We start from the raw sequence: 20,642 nt of genomic DNA, 5'->3' as shown, positions 1-20,642 counted from the left end.
AACTTGCAAACACAGGAGAAAAAAGTTATGTTAATGAACGGAAACCTTAAGGAAATAACAGTATTTCACATCTATAAAAGGCTGGCATTTAATGAGAATATTCTGTTACACAGCTAATTTTTTCCAGGGCTAATTAAGTGTATATGGAAACACACATCATGGAGCAGTTATTAATTTCAGTCTATGTCTTTTCAAGTTTGGGAGTATCATGGCAAGTTCTTGAACCTCTCAGGCCTCAAGTGTTTAATTATAAAATACGTGTGTTAAAGATTTTTAAGATCTTTTTGGCTTCTAAAAGTGCATGAAATCTCTCTCTTAATACTTAAACTAGCTGGTGGAGTATATGCTCAATCTCTCAGTCGTGTCCCACTCTTTGCGACCCTGTGGACTGTAGCCCACCAGGCTCCTTGTCCATGGGATTGTCCAGGCAATAATATTGGAGTGAGTTGCCATTTCCTTCTCCAGGGGATCTTCCTGACCCAGGGATCCAACCCACATCTCGAGTCTTCTGCATTGGCAGGCGGATTCTTTCCCACTGTGCCACCTGGGAAGCCCAGCTAGTAGAGTACCAGGTAGTTTGATGAGATTCCAACCTTCACCTGAAAGTAAGCATGTTCTTTCAAACACCTTATTATCAGTAGGCTTCTATCAGTTTACTATCCAAATCATCAGTGTAAATATCTACTAATTATTCATTATGTTTCTTTGTCTCTATTTCATGATCTCTGTGATGTCTCTTCTACTAATTTAAGGTTTTGTTTGTTTTTCTTTCTCTAGTTGCTTTAAGAGTAAGGTTAGGTTGTTTGCGATTTTTCTTGTTTTCCTGAGCTAAGATTGTATTGCTATAAACTCTCCTCTTAGAGCTGCTTTTGCTCCATCCCACTGCTTTTGGACCATGGTGTTTTCGTTGTCACTTGGATCATTTAGTATGTTTCATGTATTGTAGGTTCTCCATGAATAAAAAAATCCAAACAACCAAAAAAGACCCTTATGTCCACTCTGACCCAGGCAGTGCAGCAGCGTTTCAACCTGCCTGTCCCCAAGCCAACACCCACAGAGTCGCTGCTAGACCAGACCCCTGAGCACTTTGGGTTTTAGTGGGATCTTCGTTGCTTCAAAAGCTTCAACAGCTGTACTGCAGAAAGCCCAGGTTTCTATAATTGACAACCAAGGCCACCCAAAGTCCACTCCCTACCTGCCTTTCTGACCTTACCCCTGCAGACCCCCTCCTCCTGGGCAAACCACGGTTTGGTTCAGCTCCTTCAAAGAACACCTGAGTCCTCTACTTGCCCTAACTTCCCCTAGCTCTACGACCGTTTTCTCCTACTGAAAAATAAGAATACAATTATATCTGCCCCATTAATCTCATGGGATCATACAAACGTTAAATGACTTAAATTACTTGGGGAGGTTTTGTCAATGAAAGCCACCTAGAAAACCTGGGAACTAATCTTCCTGTCTCGGGGTGTACACGCCTGACTCCTTCATCTTCACTCACCAGTTACCAGGGCCTCGACGCCCCCTCACCACCCACAACCCGATCTCCTCCAAGCGGCTGTTTCTGACCTCCATGGGCACTCGCGACCAGAACCCCTGGGTGAGCCTGAGGATGGACCACCTTACTTTGTGCTGTGACTTCTATCTGCACGTCCTGCCCAGAGCCCAGCATGGCGCTGCCCCGTCTGATGAGTGTAGGTGCTAAGTGGACACTGCAGGTGACCTGCTTTCTACCACTTATGACAAAATGAACACCATCTCCTTTATAGTAGCCTTTTGAGATTTAAATATGGATTTTATTGGGGACATGATGCAAATATACAAAGAGGTATTTTCTGTGCCTCAAAATAAATAAATAATCTGTCGGATCCTGAGGTGTGTTTCTCTGCCAGCCTGGGGAGCTTAGGAGCCGAGTGTGGGTAGGAACTGGCATGCGTGCCTGCAGCCCCCGCGCCACCTCGGCTGCTTCCTGGTGGCCTTATGAATTGAAGCTGTTCATTTCTTCATCCCTCTCCTGAATGCAGTCTTTCCTCCTATCTCCCAGCCTAATGAGTGAGGCAAGGAAGTGGTTATTGTTATGATTACTTGCACTGTGAACTTTCCAGGGAAACATGTCATATTCCTTCCTTCTGGCTTCGAATCTGTGGTGAGCACACTCTGTTCATGGATTGGGCAGATTCAGGAGATTCTCAAACCAGGAGGGAGTGTAAAGCCCCATTTCCAGAAAGAATGAATGGTTGGTTTTAAGTCATTGCTGCCCTTGGCTACTTATGTGAGAAGAAAGAGGATGAAACCAGTGAGAGAAAGGGTGAGAGAGAAGGAATTGTGATGAAAAAGTTCTGTAATTATTTCTCTCTGGTGCTGGAGCTGAGAAAGAACTCTAGTATGTGAAACTGGTGCGTTTTCCAGGGTGGTCTCCCCTCCTGGGGGGCATGCTGCCCCTTAATGTTCTCTCCCCCGCCCATCCCCAAAAGCACCCATCACTTTCCAAGTGTGCATTCAGTGCTTCGGGCAGCTGCAAGGGACACGGACCACCTCGGTGTGATTGCCCTGTCTCCATAGTTACACCAGGGCCACGCATGTAACTGGCACCCCACAAGCCTCTGTAAACATTTGGCATGAGGCACTGATGTGTGGCTTGTAGTAAGAGTTCTTGTTGGTTTTAAGTGTTTATTATCTCCAATCATATAGATGAGTAGAGCCATAGTGTCAATATAATAACCCCCCATACACCCATCACCCACACTTAATGATTATCCAAGTTTGCCACAGTTGTCTCATTTGTCCCCTTATTTCATTTTTCCTTTTGAGAGATATTGTAGAGTGAATCCCAGACAGCATGTCATGTGAGCCCCACACTTTTTAGTGCCTGTCTAAAAAGTATGCACCTTTCCCAATATAACAACAACACGGTGATCCTGTCTAATAGAATTAGTAATTCCATGGTGGTGTTTGTACCAGGCCCAAGTATCAGATTTCTCCAAATGTTTTTCAAATGACTGTTTTTTATAGTTAGAGTATAAGATTTAAAATAAAAAAGAATTCATAAGGACTGACTATTCCTTAAGGAACTTCTGCGATTTTAAAAAATGTTTTGTTTTGGAGTATAGCTGATTAACAATGTTGTGACCATTTCAGGTGGATAGGGAAGGGACTCAGTCACACCCATTCTCCCCTAAACTCCACTCCCATCCAGGCTCCCACATAACATTGAGCAGAATTCCATGTGCTATACACTAGGTCCTTGCTGCTTATCCATTTTAAATATAGCTGTGTGTACATGCCCATCCCAAACTCCCTAATTATCCCTTCCCTCATCCTTCCCCCCAGCAATCATAAGTTTGTTCTCTAAGTCTGTGACTCTGTATCTGTTTTGTAAATACATTCATTTGTATCATTTCTGTGATTTTTGACTAACTGTTCCTTATTATCAGGTAAAATAAGTGAACATTTTAACTTATTGACTAGCGGAGGAAACTGAAAATTTTATACCTTCTCCTTTACTTGACATATGCTAATGATAAAGTTTCAAAGCCATGTATCATTTTGCCCTATTTTTTATAACATGTTTACCTTGAACTGGAGAAGGCAGTGGCACCCCACTCCAGTACTCTTGCCTGGAAAATCCCATGGATGGAGGAGCCTAGTAGGCTGCAGTCCCTGGAGTCGCTAAGAGTTGGACACGACTAAGCGACTTCACTTTGACTTTTCACTTTCATGCATTGGAGAAGGAAATGGCAACCCCCTCCAGTATTCTTGCCTGGAGAATCCCAGGGATGGGGGAGCCTGGTGGGCTGCTGTCTATGGGGTCGCACAGAGTCGGACACGACTGAAGCGACTTAGCAGCAGCAGCTACCTTGAACTACTGTTTGCTCTCAGATCTTTCACAAACACAGGGTACATATATGGGTTTATATAATGTGTGTGTGTGTGTAACATGGATATGGGGGGTTGTCATATGTATGCCTGTATTGGACACGTGTGTATGTACTTGATGCTGTGACATTGAAGAGCTGAAGTTTTCTTGCATCTGAGAGAGAAACCTATGATTTCATTCTTTTCTCCTCAAAGAAGTAAAAAAGATAAAGGAGGCCTTAGAGGTCTTAATTTCATACTCTCAGTTGGTCGTCGGGAAATGTAAAGAAATACATTAGGGTAAAGCAAGAGGAGGCATTTCCCCAAGGGAAGCACAATTGGCCTCAGGGGCTCACTGGGGCTGCCTGGCTCCTCCCCACCCACCCACCCTCCCTCCACCCCACCCACCCTCCACCCCACCCACCCCACTCCTCTAGGACAGCGCCCGTCAGCACAGCCCTGGCATGGAAATGACAGGCTAGACTTGCTGCAAGGTCTCCAGATGAAAAAAGGGCAGATTCTGTGGCTATTTTCCATACTGGGGACTGTGATTTTTTTCCTCTTTGTCACTGGAACCTTAAAAATAGAATGTCTTTCTGAGGCTGACTGTGTAACACAGCACTTGAAACGAGAGGTCGGGGGGAGGGGGGGTCTGCCTGAGCCTTAAGAATACATCAAGCTCTTAAGGAAGTAGATTGTGCCATGTTTGAAGATGCAAAGATAATTGCTGTGCTGGGAACCGTCTTGAGGGGGGAGGAAGCCGAACAACAAGAGGAAAGCGGCGTTCGCTCCTGATTTCGCACAGGAAGCCCTCCGCACCTCCTGCCAAAGGGAGATAAGAAAGCTCCCAGGCACATTCTGGACAAGGCCACCGTTATCAGCTCCAGCTCCACGCTGTCCTCCCTGAGCCCCAAGCCCCTTGTCCCTTTCCTAATGAGCTTCAGGACTCCGACCTCTATTTGCATACAGCATGCCAAGTACAATAGCGTGGAGGTATTTATAACCATCCACAGGAAAAAAAAAATTTCCGGGGTAAGAGTGTACTCCATGTCGATTGCCCTGGAGCTGAAACAAATTAGTTTTGGACTAGAGACTGATGTAAATAAATTAAAAGAAAGCAGCCAATTATGGATCCAACACATGGAGCAGGGACCTTCCATGGGGCACGTCTGTCTCTTTGCCTCCCAAGGAGGAGAGGCCTGTAGGGCTCTCTGGTCTGGTCCAAGTGAGCAGGCGGCTTTGCTTGACGCAGAGTAGGGAAACACCACCTACACCTACGCAGATGACCTTACTGACCTACATGCTCTGGGTTTGTTCCTGTGGTGCTGACAGATTCTTCCTGCACACTCAGAAGCATTTGGCTCCTTTGTGACCAAAGACAGAAGCCACCTTTCTCACAGAGAAAGGCAAAGCCAATGCTGGGATCCAACCTGCAACACTGGCAATTTTGACTGCTGGTCCCTACAGGCACACTATGGGCTGTTATAATTACCATAGATCCTATGCAGTATCATAGTCTACTCTAATAAGGATTATATTTTCTACATGCTAAGTAATTTCTACTGTGCTAAGTGATTCATATACACTATTGCACTGATCTCCACAACATCCTGAAAAGTAGGAACTCTTATCCCCCCGTTGAATGGATGAAGAAATTGAGGATTAAGGAGGTTAAGTAAATTACCCACTAAATTACCTACTAAAGAGCTAGTAGGGCTTCCCAGGTGGCGCTAGTGGTAAAGAACCAGCCTGCCAATGCAGGAGACATAAGATTCAGGTTCTATCCCTGGGCTGGGAAGATCCCCTGGAGAAGGGCATGGCAACCCACTCCAGTATTCTTGCCTGGAGAATCCCATGGACGGAGGAGCCTGGTGGGTACAGTCCATAGGGTCGCAAAGAGTCAGACAAGACTGAAACAACTTAGCATGCATGCACAAAGAGCTGGTAAGCGGCAGAGGCGGACTTTGTAATCGGTTCTTACTCCAGAATCAATGCATTTAACCTGTGTGCCACATGTAACATGTCCATGTTCTATCATCATCTAAAAAGAAACTGTTATACTTTAGTGTTTCTTTGTATCCCGGGAGGAAAAGACTTCTCAAATAATCACTACACATACACCATTACTGTGTTGGGGACTGGATGTCTTTTTTTTTTTTTTTTTTTAGCCCTTTTGGTATTAATAACTCAGTCAACTGCTTTTCCCAAGATTTGACAAACAGCTCTCGTGATACACAACCGAAATGTACTGCGTGCCCACCGTGCACGTGGTCTGCAATGGCAGTCTACATTCCGTTAGGCATCCCCTGATTTCTGATCTCAGGTCTGTTCACCTTTACAGATCCATCACAGGAAATTCAGTGCAGTGTGTGCGCCTGCTTATGCTTGCCTGTGCTTTCCCTAAGGAGCTGGCTTTGAACAGTCCTGATTGTCAGACTTTCTGCAGTCCTCCTGCCTTTCTCTCCCCTCCCCCACCACCCCAAATGCAGAGCTGGCTCTTTCTCTAAAGGATGGTTGTTGCAACTGGTGGAATCAGAGGGGAGAGATGAGCTTTAGCCCAATGAGGGTTAGTGTCTGTGTTTTCGACTCTCTGAAGAACCAGGTGAGGTGATTTAGCCCTTTGAGAAACTGCTCGTTTTAGTGCCTGTAATGGTACCTAAGACTCCTATAGTTACCTAAGCAGTCTCATTTTGTAAATGATTTCTAGCAAACTTAATCACCAGCCCAATACTAGAAGGTCTGCTCTACAGCCTGAATCTTTCTTAAGATAGTTGGTTTTTGTTGTTGTCTTTTTAGGATCCCCTTTCATCCTGTGATAAATGACATTAAGCTGACCTTTCTTTTAAAAATCTCTGTTCTGCTAAGTCGGGCTCTTGATTGGGCTGAAGGGAACCAGTTTCTAGTGGGCTGCTGTTATTGCACCAGGTCTGAGGCAGCCCTTGCACACATTTAAGCTGAACTAACTCTAGCGGTCACCAGTGAAGTGGGTGTTACAATCTCCACTTCACGATTCCTTTTACCAGTAAATAAGACAACTGAGACTCAGGAAAATCCAATGTCTTGCTCAGATTCATAGAGAAAGTGGCAGACAAATCTGGAGTTAGAACCCAGATATTCCTAACTCTTTCCACCACACCAGAACTCAGTCCATCCCACGAGATGAATTCTGCTCCCAAGGGAATCCCCCCCACCCCAAACTTTACCACCATGCTTCAGAGTCATGTTAGGAAACTCTGGGGGTCCTCTGAGGCCAACTGGTACAAAGTCAGACACAGGGAGAAGCGAAATCTTAGCTTTCAGAAGGGAGATATTAGCCCCGAGTCCTTTGGTGAGGGGTGGGGAAGGAGCAGAGGAATAGTTTATAATTACAGTTTTTAGTTGGTTAGTTTTCATCATTAAAATGCTAAAATTATAGGAAATCTTGGCCTTCTGCTGGCTGATGAAGTTCATCATTAGAAAAAAATCTTGCAGCAAAAGAAAGACCCCACTTTCATGGCAATCTTTTTTTTCCCCTTGGTAACTTAAAACTGTTGTCTGCACGAGTCCTAAATACGTTCTGGGATGAAGCTAGTCTTTTATTAGGAACACCAGTACACTTATGGCAGGCAACTGATTTAGAAGGGACCTCTGGGGTGGGCTGGGGGATACACGGCGGTGAGCTGAGCACCCCAACATCCAGTGGCTGCCTTATTTGAGCCTGAGCCATGCTTAGGAAGATGGTATATATTAATGTACAATGAAAGCACCTTTAATTTGGGGGTGAAAAGGCTCTAAAAGTTCTGCAGAGCCCCAAGATGCAGGTTAATCTCCCTCCCTTTTAATCTCTTCCGGATGATGGAAGCTGAGGGCTTCTTGTGCAAAGTCTGTGTCTTTGTTTGGGGTCTGACTGCCCATGCTCACTGTGATTAGAATCTGTTTGCGAAGAACAGTGAACCATTTCAAGTGAGGAAACAAAGGAGGAGGGCAGTAGTAAAGAGCAATCGAGGCTGTAAAATGTCTTTTTAAAAAGTGGAAAGGGGAAGAAAAAAAAAAAAGGACCACCTGGATCCCTGCCAAAGGACAGGACCAGGGGCGGCTCCCCATCGCCTCCCGCCCTCCTGCAGAAGGGCCTCGTGTAAACTTCCCTGCGCTGCTGCGGGTGTCGTGTCAAACGCTGGTGCGCGTGTGTCTGAGCCATCAGATTAACAGAATCTGCAAACACTATCTTTTCCCCTTCTCTCACATTCTCTTAAAACAAATAAAACAATACAGAGGAGAGGATGCTGGCAGAAGGCGGGCGGCGGAGCGCAGGCAGGAGTGTTTAGACAGAACGGTTCCTGCTCCTTCTGCTCCAGGAAAAGGGCCTGGGCCTCCGTGCTGGTCACAGGGTCAGGCTGGGGGGATTCTGGGGCGGGGGCAGGCGTCGGGGAGCCTTTCTGACACGGCCAGAGGACCTCGTGCCGCCTTGGAGCCCACAGTGAAAACTACTTCTTGTCTGAACGGCGCGGGGAGGGGAGTAGAGAAGGCTTTTTGGGGACTGGAGGCTGGGGTCAGCGCCAGGGACAATGGCAGGGGGCGTCCAGGGGGCTGGCCAGCTCTGCTGAGATAAGAGCTTTTCCGTGAGCGTCTTGGCCCGTGGCGCTTCCTGCTCTCGAGGCCCCACGGTCCATTCACACTCGGAGCAAGGCCTGTCCTCCCAGCCTCTGTCTTCCTTCCTCCTCTCACCCCAGCTCGCCTCCACCGAGGGGCCCCTGGGATCCGCCCCCCCTCCCCCGACTCTGGGTCTCTCTCTCTCTCTCTCTTTTAGGGAATAGGGGCCAGGGTGTCCTGACTGACAGCCCTACATTGGGGTGACCATGGAGCTGGGAGGGGGTCACCTCCTCAGCTACACCCCGATAGGAGCCTTAGAGAAGTCATCCGTTTTCTTCATTCACTTTTCTTCCTAGTAAAAGGCTGGTCAGTGGAGGAAGGGTGATTGGAGAAATTTTATTTAAAAAGTCTTTAGGGAAATGTTTGGGGTAGTAAAGAACTCGCGTGCCAATGCAGAAGACATAAGAGACGGAGGTTCGATCCCTGGGTTGGGACGATCCCCTGGAGAAGGAAATGGTACCCCATTCCAGTATTCGTGCCTGGAGAATCCCATGGACAGAGGAGCCTGGCGGGTTATAGTCCATGGGACTGCAAAGAGTCAGACACAACTGAAGCAACTTAGCAGCAGCAACAGCAGGAGTGACTACAATAACCTCCTTTAATTCCAGAAGATTCAAGGAGTCTTAAGGTATTGACTCCAGTTGCTCAAGGAAGCATATGTCAAGCTATGGCTATGTATCGTTTGCATAAGGAGAGCAGATTACTATATCACAGTCAACATGGAAACATCCAGGTGGCCTTCAGGGCTAAATGGTGGGGAATCACATTAAGTAGAAATTCTAGACCAAGTCAGACCTGAGACTGGATCATGGTTTTGCAACCTTCTGGTCATGGGAGGCAGGATGACAAGGTGGGGAGAATCATGTCATAGGAAATGGATCAGAGGCCTTGACTGGTCTTTCTAATTCCTTGAATACTTTTGAAATCGCTGGGTCACGTCAGCCCAAGGAATTACTCTTAATAAATTCGGGATTGGTGTCATGCCACCAGTGACCACGGAGGAAGTGGTAATGACCAGCACTGTGTCACTCACTGTCTGGAGTGGAAGTGTGGTTGAGGAATTCGTTGCCTACAGCCCACAGAGGAGGAGAAAAGAAATCACTTTTCTCAGATCTCAGTTCCCTGAAAAATTGTATTTCTCTTGTTTTGCCTTTATCTCATGGGCCCCTTCTTCTTGCAAATGTCTATTTTATGTCTTTCTTTGACAGCTAGCAAGTAAAGCATGTGGGCCATATCTCTGTCTTACCCCATCTTCATCCAGATTTGCTAAATAATGAATCGCACTTTTCACGAACCACCTCGAATTCTTTGGGCATGGATGTGTTCTTAACTCAGTATCACCCTCATGTCTGCTAACGCAAAAGGACCTTCTCTGAATTATTTCCTTTCTGTTTTTTAATCCCTGTAAGAAAACTACTAAGACGTGGTAACATGGGGCTGCTTCCTTTGTTGGCAATGTTCAGATGGGGTGGAAAATGGTAAAATCTTCAGATTATTCAGGAAGTTAGAGTTGTTGTCTAGGTTGGTCATAGCTTTGCTTCCAAGGAGCAAGTGCCTTGTGTCTTTTAATTTCATGGCTGCAGTCACCATCTGCAGTGATTTTGGATGCAGTGATTTTCACTTGCTCCTTGGAAGAAAAGCTATGACCAACATAGCATATTAAAAAGCAGAGACATTATTTTGCTGACAAAGGTCTGTCTAGTCAAAGCTATGGTTTTTCTAGTGGTCATGTATGGATGTGAGAGTTGGACTATAAAGAAAGCTGAGTGCTGAAGAATTGATGCTTCTGAACTGTGATGTTGGAGAAGACTCTTGAGAGTCCCTTGGACTGCAAGGAGATCAACCCAGTCCATCCTAAAGGAAATTAGTGCAGAATATTCATTGGAAGGACTGATAATGAAGCTGAAACTCCAATACTTTGGCCATCTGATGCAAAGAACTGACTCATTAGAAAAGCCCCTGATGCTGGGAAAGATTGAAGTTAGGAAGAGAAGGGGGCAACAGAGAATGAGATGGTTGGATGGACATGGATTTGAGCAAGCTACAAGAGTTGGTGGTGGACAGGGAAGCTTGGCTTGATACAGTCCATGGGGTTGCAAAGAGTTAGACACGACTGAGTGACTGAACTGACTAGAGGAGTTGTAATATCCTAGACCTGGCTGCACTGGTGAATTCTGCCTCAGCTCTTCAAACCCTCATTGCCCCACATCCTGTCCAGCCTACCATGGCACGTGGGCTCTGGACATTTACTGGCTTGTGTTCAGTTGTCTTCTGATACTTTTCCACGTGTTTGACTTTTCAATAACCATATCCTTAATAACAGAAGGAACTAAATCTTGTACTTCTTTCGGAGGACATGATTCTACTTCTTAAATGGACTGCTGCTACTGCTAAGTCACTTCAGTCGTGTCGACTCTGTGTGACCCCATAGACGGCAGCCCACCAGGCTCCCCCATCCCTGGGATTCTCCAGGCAAGAACACTGGGGTGGGGTGCCATTTCCTTCTCCAATGCATGAAAGTGAAAAGTGAAAGTGAAGCCGCTCAGTCACGTCCGACTCCTAGTGCCCCCATGGACTGCAGCCCACCAGGCTCCTCCGTCCATGGGACTTTCCAGGCAAGAGTACTGGAGTGGGGTGCCATTGCCTTAAATGGAGTATGTGTGAACAAATTAGTTTTTATTGAATCAAATGGTGCTAGTAGTTATTAGCTGCTGGTTAAGTTATTTTCTATTAGCCTAGAAGGTGCTTCTGCACATGTCAGCACCATTGCTTGGGTAGAAATTCTCCAATACTATTTACTTGTCAGATGTGGATCCCAACATGATGTGTCCATCCTGGGTCATTAATGCTCCTCCTTGGGAGTGGACAGCCCTGATGGCGGTAACACGGCACTGGGTTGAGGGGGACGTGTGAGGTCACTGGAGGGTCAGCAGTGCCCCTTTCTCAATATGTGTGAGGTGAGTGATGGATGGCTGAGTTGGCACCCATGTGAGATTGAGTCCATGTCTAGTCTGCTGTTCTTGGTGGGCCAAGAAGACTGGCTCTTCTTGTTGGGCCATCACTCAGTGAGAGACACTGTGCTCTTCTGCTGGTCCCCAGGTAGCTGGGCTAAGCCCTGAGGTTATGATGATGAGTAAGACCTAGTCCCTGCTCTTAAGTAGCCCTCAGTCTGGTCAGATAATCACCGCTAACATGAACGACCTGTCTGCTGTGTACCAGGCATTGCACCGAGCATCTTACAAATTAATTTCTTTGGAGTAAATCACCATGGTTAGAAGACCTGTCCAAAGGTGCAAGCATGTTTTGGGGGGGGACATGAACCCAACGTCAGGGACTGTTTTGTCAGATTGTCAGCATTCACTGGACATTTGTGTGTATCTGATGTTAGGGAAGTAGCTTTGCAGTGGGCGGCCCCAGAGCAACCAAAAACAACTATAAGCAAACAGATTTGAGCTAAGTATTTGGGCTAAGTACTACTGGACTGTGCATGCATGCTAAATTGCTTCAGTCATGTCCAACTCTTTGCGACCCTATGGACCATAGCCTGCCTGGCTCCTCTGTCCATGGGATTCTCCAGGCAAGAATACTGGAGTGGGTTGTCCAGGGGATCTTCCCGACCCAGGGATCAAACCTGTATCTCTTACATCTCCTTCATCGGCAGGCAGGTTCTTTACCACTAGCACCACCTGGGAAGCCCCACTACTGGGCTAAGTACTTTTATGCATTTTATCTCATTTAATCCCCCTAAACAACCTTAGGATGTCAGGAAACTTGGACCCAGAGAGGTAGTTCACTTCGCCCAGAATCACACAGCCAGCAGGTAATAGGAGCCAGGATGTAGACTCCAGAGCCCATGACCTTCAACTCTGGGCTACACTGCCTTTCTGCCTTCTCATGCCTTTTAAGGTTGTTCCTGATGTCATAACACAGGCTTTTCAAAACATACTTGCTTTCTGGATCATGAGTTTTTGAGCAAAAAATATTTAATGTCTACATGGTTGTGCATAATGACAGATGAAGTGCATGGATGGTGATGTGCTAGAAGGCCATTCGTCTGCAGTCTCTGGCATATCAGCCAGGACTGGCTTCCCAACGAGATCCGTGGAACACTCTGGGCCTCATCTCTGAAATGGTAGTAACTACAGTCCTTGTCTCATAGAAGTTCTGTAAGAGTTAAATGAGAGCCAGTACATATAAAGCACTTATCCTTTGCTTTTCAGTTGCTAAGTCGTGTCTGACTCTTTGCGACCCTATGGACTGCAGCACGCCAGGCCTCCCTGTCCTTCACTATCTCCTGGAGCTTGCTCAGATTCATGTCCATTGACTTGGTGACGCCATCCAACCATCTCATCCTCTGCTGCTCCCTTCTCCTCCTGTCCTCAATCTTTCCCAGCATCAGGGTCTTTTCCAATGAGTCAGCTCTTCGCATCAGGTGGCCAAAGTTAGGTGCTTAATAAGTTTCAATAATAAGGAAAAAAAAAAAAAAACAAACCCAGGCCATACAGTCTACTGGCCATAATCTTTCATTTGGCTGTAAGTAGAGTCTAAATACCATTTCTCTTTTCCTCACCTCACTTATCCAGTAACTTTTTCACACTCACAAAAAGAGGATTTCTCAATGAGGTAACAATCTCTGATTATCTCACATGTTTTCAGTGAAGAGGACAAGGCATGTAGAACATGAAAGGCCTAAGAAAAAGGGATAATAAGCAGCCACACAACTTTTTAAAAGGCCTGAGTGCAAACCTAAGACTTTGATCTTCAGACATGGAAGGCGAGCTTTGGAGCCATAATGCGCATAACGTGGGCTAAGGACGGGAGTAAGACACCCTCCCACCCCCACACTGAGTCTGTACAAGCCCATCATTCTGTAAGTGCCATGGGGGTGGGGGGTAACCAGAGAGCAGGACGCCTGGGTGGTGGCCAGGGAAGGCGAGCTGGAGCAGAATGACTGGCTGGCAAAGTTTTTAGCCTCCATTCAAGAAGTCCTACGTTGGGTCCAAACCTCCCTTCCCAGATTTGGTTTTCATTTTACCTCGTCCTGGTAAGCCAGCCAATGACTCTCTAAGCATCTCCTCTTCAACCCCTCCCTGTCATTCCCCTGAGTCCCTCTATCAGATCTGTCCTCTCCCTTCCCATCTGATCCCCCCAGGACTTCCCATCACCTTAGGACCCAGATCTCCTCCCCTGCCTCACCATGGTGCTCCCTCTTAACTGCCGTCCATTGAAACCATGTGGGTTTGTTTAGTCAACCAGAGTGGAAGCACCTCCCTGGAGAAGGAAATGGCACCTCACTCCAGGATTTTTGCCTGGGAAATCCCATGGACAGAGAGCATGGCGGGCTACAGTCCATGGGGTCACACAGAGTCAGACACGACTGGGCATGATAAACACCTTTCAGCAGGATGCAATACAATGTTGTAGTGAAAATAAGAATAACAGGAATTGCAAATACTTTCTAATTTTCCTTGTTATGGCTTCTTAGATACACTCATCATTTAAAAGTGGACAGTTCATTTCCAAATACATGGGGTTTTTGAAGTATCTTTGATATTAATTTCTCATTTAAATGCTTTCTTTTCTGCAATCACCTGCAGTGTTTTTTTCAGTCTTTTAATTTTATCGAGGCTTTCAATGGCTAAGTCAAAGAATCTCTCTTGGTAAATGTCACATTGCACTTGAAAATACGTGGGTTACTTTCAAACATCTTTTGGTAGTGATTTCTAACAATTCCACAGGGATAAGAGAACAGACTCTGTATGATTTCAATACCTTCAGACCATGACATTTCTGCACCTTGATTTATGTCCCTGAATATGCACCAGTGTCTCCTGTTTTATACCTATGGGAACTTGAATAGAACTTGTATCCTGCTGTTGTGTTAAAATTGTATAAATCTTAACTATGTTGAATTGGTTCATAGTGCTTCTCAGGTCTACTGTATCCTTTGCTTTTCTGTCTATTAATTTTTGAGAGTCTGATATTGAAACTACAATTGAAACTACAATCTTATCTACCTAAAAAATAATCGTAATGTATTTAACTTTGTTCTGTATTTTCCAAGTCTCCTGTAAATGTGCTACCATACTTTCATAATCTAAAAAAGAATAAACAGGAATAATAAGCAGACAGAAATTTGAGACTTGGGTCTAGTCCTGGGCTTGCCATCATCTAGCTATGAGGGGAAGAATAATTATCTGTGAGCTTCAGTTTCTCATCTATAAAACAAGCTCTCTTTAATCTCTAAAATATCTTAAGTTCTTAAAATTTTTTTGAAGGATAGTTGATTTACAGTGTGTTAGTTTCTGCTGTACAGCAAAGTGAATCGGCTATACATAACCACATATCCACTCTTTTTTAGATTCTTTTCTCACATAGTTCATTAGAGTATTGAGTAGAGTTCCCTGTGCTATACAGCAGGTCATTATCTATTTTATATACACTAATGTTTATACGTAAGTCTCAATCTCCCAATTTATCCCTCCTCTGTCCTTTCCCCACTGGTAACCATAGGTTTGTTTTCTACATCTGTGACTCTATTTCTGTTTTGTAAATAAGTTCATTTATACCATTTTTTAAGAGTCCACAATATCATATGATATTTAGAATGTCTTAAATTCTACGTGAATGAATCACTCACAGTGACTAGACCCAGGCGTGTCGAGGCTGATGCCCGCACCTCCATGTCCCCTTCCATCAGCTGTAAACCCTTATGCATTCTCCTTCATCTCCTTTTATCAATCTTCCATGAGCTTCGTGAGGCGGGCTGAGGGTTGAGTGTTTGCTGAATCCTGACCCAGAAAATGAATCCTGAACCACGAATGGGAGGGAATGGGACTTCCCTGTAGGAGAGGAAACAGGCCTGCATGGTGGGAAAGCCACAGAGACGGCAGCACTATTCATGGAGCATCAGTCCACTGTTTGATTCGCTGTCCTCCTGAGGTTGGTCCTATACAGGCTCGCTTGTCCCCGTGGGGTCTCTACCCCCTCAAAGGGTCTATCTACTCCCTCTGCAGGTTTGGGGCCTGAACCAGCTTCATTCACATCATCCTTGGTTCCCAAAGAGATTGTGAGATTGGAGTCAGATTCCCCCAACAGCTGCTAAGTTCTTTCTTCTTTCCTCCCCAACCCCAGTTCAACTTTAACCCAACCAGTGGAATCTGAGATCGCTGGTGACAAGAGTAAACCCAAAAAGTGAGGCCAATGCTCTCCCAAACCTGTCCCCTCGAGGACTTCTGCTCCTTCCTCTAGGAACCCACAGTGATCCACCGTGGCTCACTAACAGTAACCTTCTGAAATGCCAACCTACGTAGCCTCTTCTATCCCAGATCTGAAAACACCTGAGAGAGAAAATTCTGAGCTTCAGTTTCCTTATGGGGAAATTGTGGCCATCATGTAGAATTGTTGCACAGATTAGGGGTAATGTATGGAATGGAACGCACACAACTTTGGCCCTGGAAAGGAGCATTGGTTCAATCTCTTACAGCTATCATCATGAAGTAGTCAACTGCATTCAAGGTGACAAAACATCCCATGAGTATTCTAGAGACGGTATGAAGAAGTGACTATTGAAGCTCATTAGGAAGTACCACCTGGACCCCAGTCTAAATTGATCACACGCTTCCTTCTAGTCCAGGCCACCAGGTTCTGCTTTTTCACTTAAAAGGGCAGTGAAGTTTATCAGGTTGGCCAAAAGGTTCATCGGGCTTTTTCCATAATATCTTATGGAAAGATGTATTGGCCAATACATGAGAACCGCAGACCAAGGCCCATGTTTCAAGATACAGTCTCTCCAGCCCATGGATACATAACTAAGATGTGCCTTTCCAAGGAAAGGTGTATGTTTTACAAGGGATTTGTTTACATGTTATCTCAGGATCTTGTGTCAGGATAGGAGTTTCTAGATTTGGTCATGAAAATGCCCATTCAATTAAAAAAAAAAACTGTGAACATGGGCTAAAGACAATTGGGGCGGTTCTGCCAACGTTCTGGAGGAATCTCCCCAAATTGCGGGTTGCCACCTTTTGGTCTTCCTACTCCAGGGAAGCTAACATTGAACTTTGCTCAAAAGCTCCCTCTCAAAATCACCCAGCAAGACTTCCTATGACTCAGCCTTTTGGTTCAATTTAAACACACAATGGAACGTTTGATAGGAATTACAGGAGACAGTTAATTCATTAGCAACAATTATTCATTGGACTCCCCGTATTCCTAGGAAGAGTGGGGAATGAGGAAAATCTCACAAAGAGTAGGAAAGCGGCAAAAAGGCATTGGCGAATGAGCTCGCTCTGTTGAGATCTCTGCATGAAATATTAATAAGGGCTGTTGGAAGACTCACACGGGCGGCGAGGACTTCCTTATCCCATCATTATATAACAGAAGCAAGACGTTTCCCAAGTGAGCAGCCACTTCTGGTTTGTGATGAAAGCTTCTTGGGGGCGGCCAGATTTACGCTGCTGTTGTTAAAGCTCAAAGTCCTATTCAGGTGGGCTTGGGTGAAGTGGTCATCTTTTAAGTCTTTGTATTCATTTGAGGTTTTGCGTGTGCCAAGTTAAAATTCTCTGGAGCCTGTCTGATTTGAGTCTGCCTAGGTATACCCACAAGAGACGTGGGTACAAATTGTATACTTAGAAGCAGTGTGATAAATATTAAAGCGTGAAGTATGTGATCAAATTTCCAAAACACGAGGTCATCTTAAATTACAGCTTCTCTCTGACATTGACCTACATCTAGCCGCAGGAGAGGTTGGCTTTTGCAGTGCTTAAACCGGTAAAACTTGTATTTTCTAGCTAGAAAAATCAGATACGGGACATAAAATTGTTTCAGCATAAAAAGAATAGACAGCCATGCTGGTAGTCAATTAAATTTGGGTCCTTGAATATATTTCTCATTAACTACCATTAATGATTGTTTTGTTTTTGCCCTGTTAATTTTACATACCCCACTGGTGCACAAAACTGCTTCTCCCAAATGATCTAGACCTAAGACATCCTTAATGATTCAGGCCTTCCTTTCTCTGCCAATTTGGTGATGTAAACAATAGAGAAATGCAATTAGGCAACTTCTCAGAGTTCCTAGAGGCCTCTGCCTCCGTATTTTGTAGGCCAACCCCGTCTCCCCTCCCCCACAAAACACTCCCCCCTACTGTCCCTGCAAGAGTGTTTCAGAAATGGAATGTCAAACCATGTAGCAGGGAATATAATTCCCTTTCTTTTTTAAAAAATTGAAGTAGAGTTGATTTACAATGTCGTGTGTGTCAATTGTTCAGTTGTGTCCAACACTTTGCGACCCCCATGGACTGTAGCCCACCAGGCTCCTCTGTCCATAGGATTTTCTAGGCAAGAATATTGGAGTGGGTTGCCATGCCCTTCTTCAGGGGATCTTCCCGACCCAGGGATCAAACCTGGGGCTCCCTCATTTCAGGCAGATTCTTTGCCGTCTGAACAATGCTGTGTTACAGGGAACATTTTTGGGCTGGGCAAAATGTTTGTTTGGACCTGGATGGGTAGGGTGGGGAGGGAGGTGGGAGGGGGATCCAGGATGGTGGGGACACATATATACCTATGGTTGATTCATACTCACGTGTGGTGGGAACCAGCACAGTATTGTAAAGTAATTATCCTCCAATTTTAAAATAAATTTTTTAAAAGTTTAGATTTTTCCATAATATCTTATGGAAGACCCAAGCAAACTTTTTGGCCAACCCAATATTTTCTATCAAACACCTAAACACAGAATTATTTGAGACTCCAAATCTGATTTGCTTTAAACCTTTGGAAGTAGTTCCTTGAGATTCCATGGATGTCTATTAGGTTTTCTTAGCAAATCCACCATTTTAACTAAGAAAGCAATAAAGAGTACTCCACCCATGTCACCTTCCACGAGGTGAGAATCCAGTTACACTGCACGTGTTCTGAAAGACTGCGCTGGCAGAAGACCACACGGAGCAAGCACGGTTTTAGGACTAACTGGGCAAAGAACGCCGGTCTGAATGGGCTGGACGGGGCTGACAGAGCAAAACAGCAGCAGTGGAGGAGCTGCTACATTTTCTTCCTTAATGAGTGATTATCGACATTATAATTAGAGTCAGTTCTGCACCACAGCATACACCATTACATGTAAGACTTCTCTTAACAACCGCTCTGCATTCCTAAGTTTTTTTTTGTTGTTGTTGTTCATTTGGCCCTGACCTTCAGAGTTAATCCTGAGGTCCAGGGGCTTTATAATTTGTAAGAAGTGGAAGGGAAATAGTGTGCAACCACTAGGGAATTATTTCAAGCTCTTCAGAAAGAAGAAAACGTCATTTTAAGTGGTTGTCTCATTTCACTCGTTAACTCACTGGGTATTATAGGAAAGGGGAAGCAGGACAGTTACCATTCACAGAAGGGGAAACTGGAGCCCAGATTAAATAACTGGCCAAGGTCACACAGAAGTCAGGGACAGGGCCAAGAATAGAACCCACTTCCTTCATTCCCAGGTCTCCATGCCCAAGACTGTGGAAAAGAGATGCTGCAGGTACGTATATAGAGAGGATACATAATCACCCAGTGGGTTTGACTTTACATCATTAAATTCTAAACACAAAATGTATGTATCTTTGTTTTGCTCAATCAGTAGATGCAGTAAGGCTATTTAGGCTGAATACGGACCATGTGCACAATGTATTGTAAGATATAGGCAATGTCAACACAGTGTATCAGATTTCTCTCTACAGATTTTTATGGGTCACAGATAGCTGGTGAAGGAAACGAGACTTTCGCAAGAACCCAATATACCTAACATTTTCCATCAAAGCATGATGACACAGATATGTTGCAACTCTGTTGTAATCTATTAGTGTTGTTGATGATAATTTGTGATGCTGAGAAGGGGAGAATTACAGTAGCCTCTTGTCTAAAGAATGTGTGTTCTAAAACCCAAACCGCCATCCTTAAAGGCTGCTGGCCTTGAACCTCCTTACATTAAAGAACCAGATTCAGTTCAGTTCAGTTCAGTTCAGTCGCTCCATCGTGTAGGACTCCCTGCGACCCCATGAACCGCAATACACCAGGCCTCCCTGTCCATCACCAACTCCTGGAGTTTACTCAAACTCATGTCCATCGAGTCGGTGATGCCATCCAGCCATCCCATCCTCTGTCGTCCCCTTCTCCTCCTGCCCGCGATCCTTCCTAGCATCAGAGCCTTTTCCAATGAGTCAACTCTTCACATGAGGTGGCCCAGGTATTGGAGTTTCAGCATCAGTCCTTCCAATGAACACCCAAGACTGAAAAGAACCAGATTGCCCTTCCCCAATTTCTCCTGGCTTCCTCAAATTCATCCTCCCCATTCCCCAAAGAGGGGCCCCTTCCAAACAGCCCCATATTGTTCCTTTACAGAGCATCCTCCATGGAGCAGGCGGCCTTATCTGAGCAATTTTTCTATGAGACTGGACCAGCAGTGTGACAGAGCTCACCAAGGACCATGAGATCGCAACCAGCTCACCTCGTGGGTAGTTCATAGTTCTACTTAGTTCTTCACAACCCAGGTTGGAGGGTGTGTATGTGGGGGTGAAGTTCTAAAAATCTGGCAGGAGTCAGCTCTCTTACATTCCAGTGTACCCCACCCCAGCTTCAGCCAACGCGCAAGTCAGAACCACTTCCTCCCATGACTGGAAACAATGAATGGGGCTGGCCCCAGCTGCCCCGTTATACCCTTGCGTTCATTCTTACTTTTGCCTAGCTCATCTATCTTGCCTTCTTCTTCTTCCCTGCTTCTGAAAAATCATAAATTCTGTTTTCCTTGATTCCACAACCCAGCCCTACTAGATCTCCATTTCTAAAGCACGGCAAAATGACATTTTACTTTCCATAGTCTTAGCGCTCGTTTCTCAGAAATATTAGGTAAAAGTTCTCACAGTTGTGAAACTAGCTTTGCAGTGGGGAGAACAATGTTTTCCAAGTTCCTTGAAAGTTTTGGAGCCTTACATGGAGACATTTACCCTAATGCAAGCAAAACTTACAACCTTGCAAGATTCCATGGCACTCTGTACCTTTCTCAAACACACTGCCTTATCTGAGCCTTATATACTCCCTATGAAGTGTATGTAATCACCCCTATTTCATACGAACAGAAGCTGTAAACTACACATGTGAAAAGCACTATAAGCTCACCACCCTTCTGTG

General features: G+C 45.2%; 1 protein-coding gene across 6 annotated transcripts in view; it reads right to left on the bottom strand.

Annotated features, from left to right (window-relative positions):
* Positions 1 to 20,642, bottom strand: part of FLT1 (fms related receptor tyrosine kinase 1) — a 205,302-nt gene that overhangs the window by 105,974 nt on the left and 78,686 nt on the right. The window lies entirely within an intron of this gene.

The sequence above is a fragment of the Bos taurus genome, chromosome 12, assembly GCF_002263795.3.
Source record: "Bos taurus isolate L1 Dominette 01449 registration number 42190680 breed Hereford chromosome 12, ARS-UCD2.0, whole genome shotgun sequence".
NCBI classification, from domain to species: Eukaryota; Metazoa; Chordata; class Mammalia; order Artiodactyla; family Bovidae; genus Bos; species Bos taurus.
Note: the sequence above shows the minus strand (reverse complement) of the source record. Positions and strands in the feature narration are given on the sequence as shown.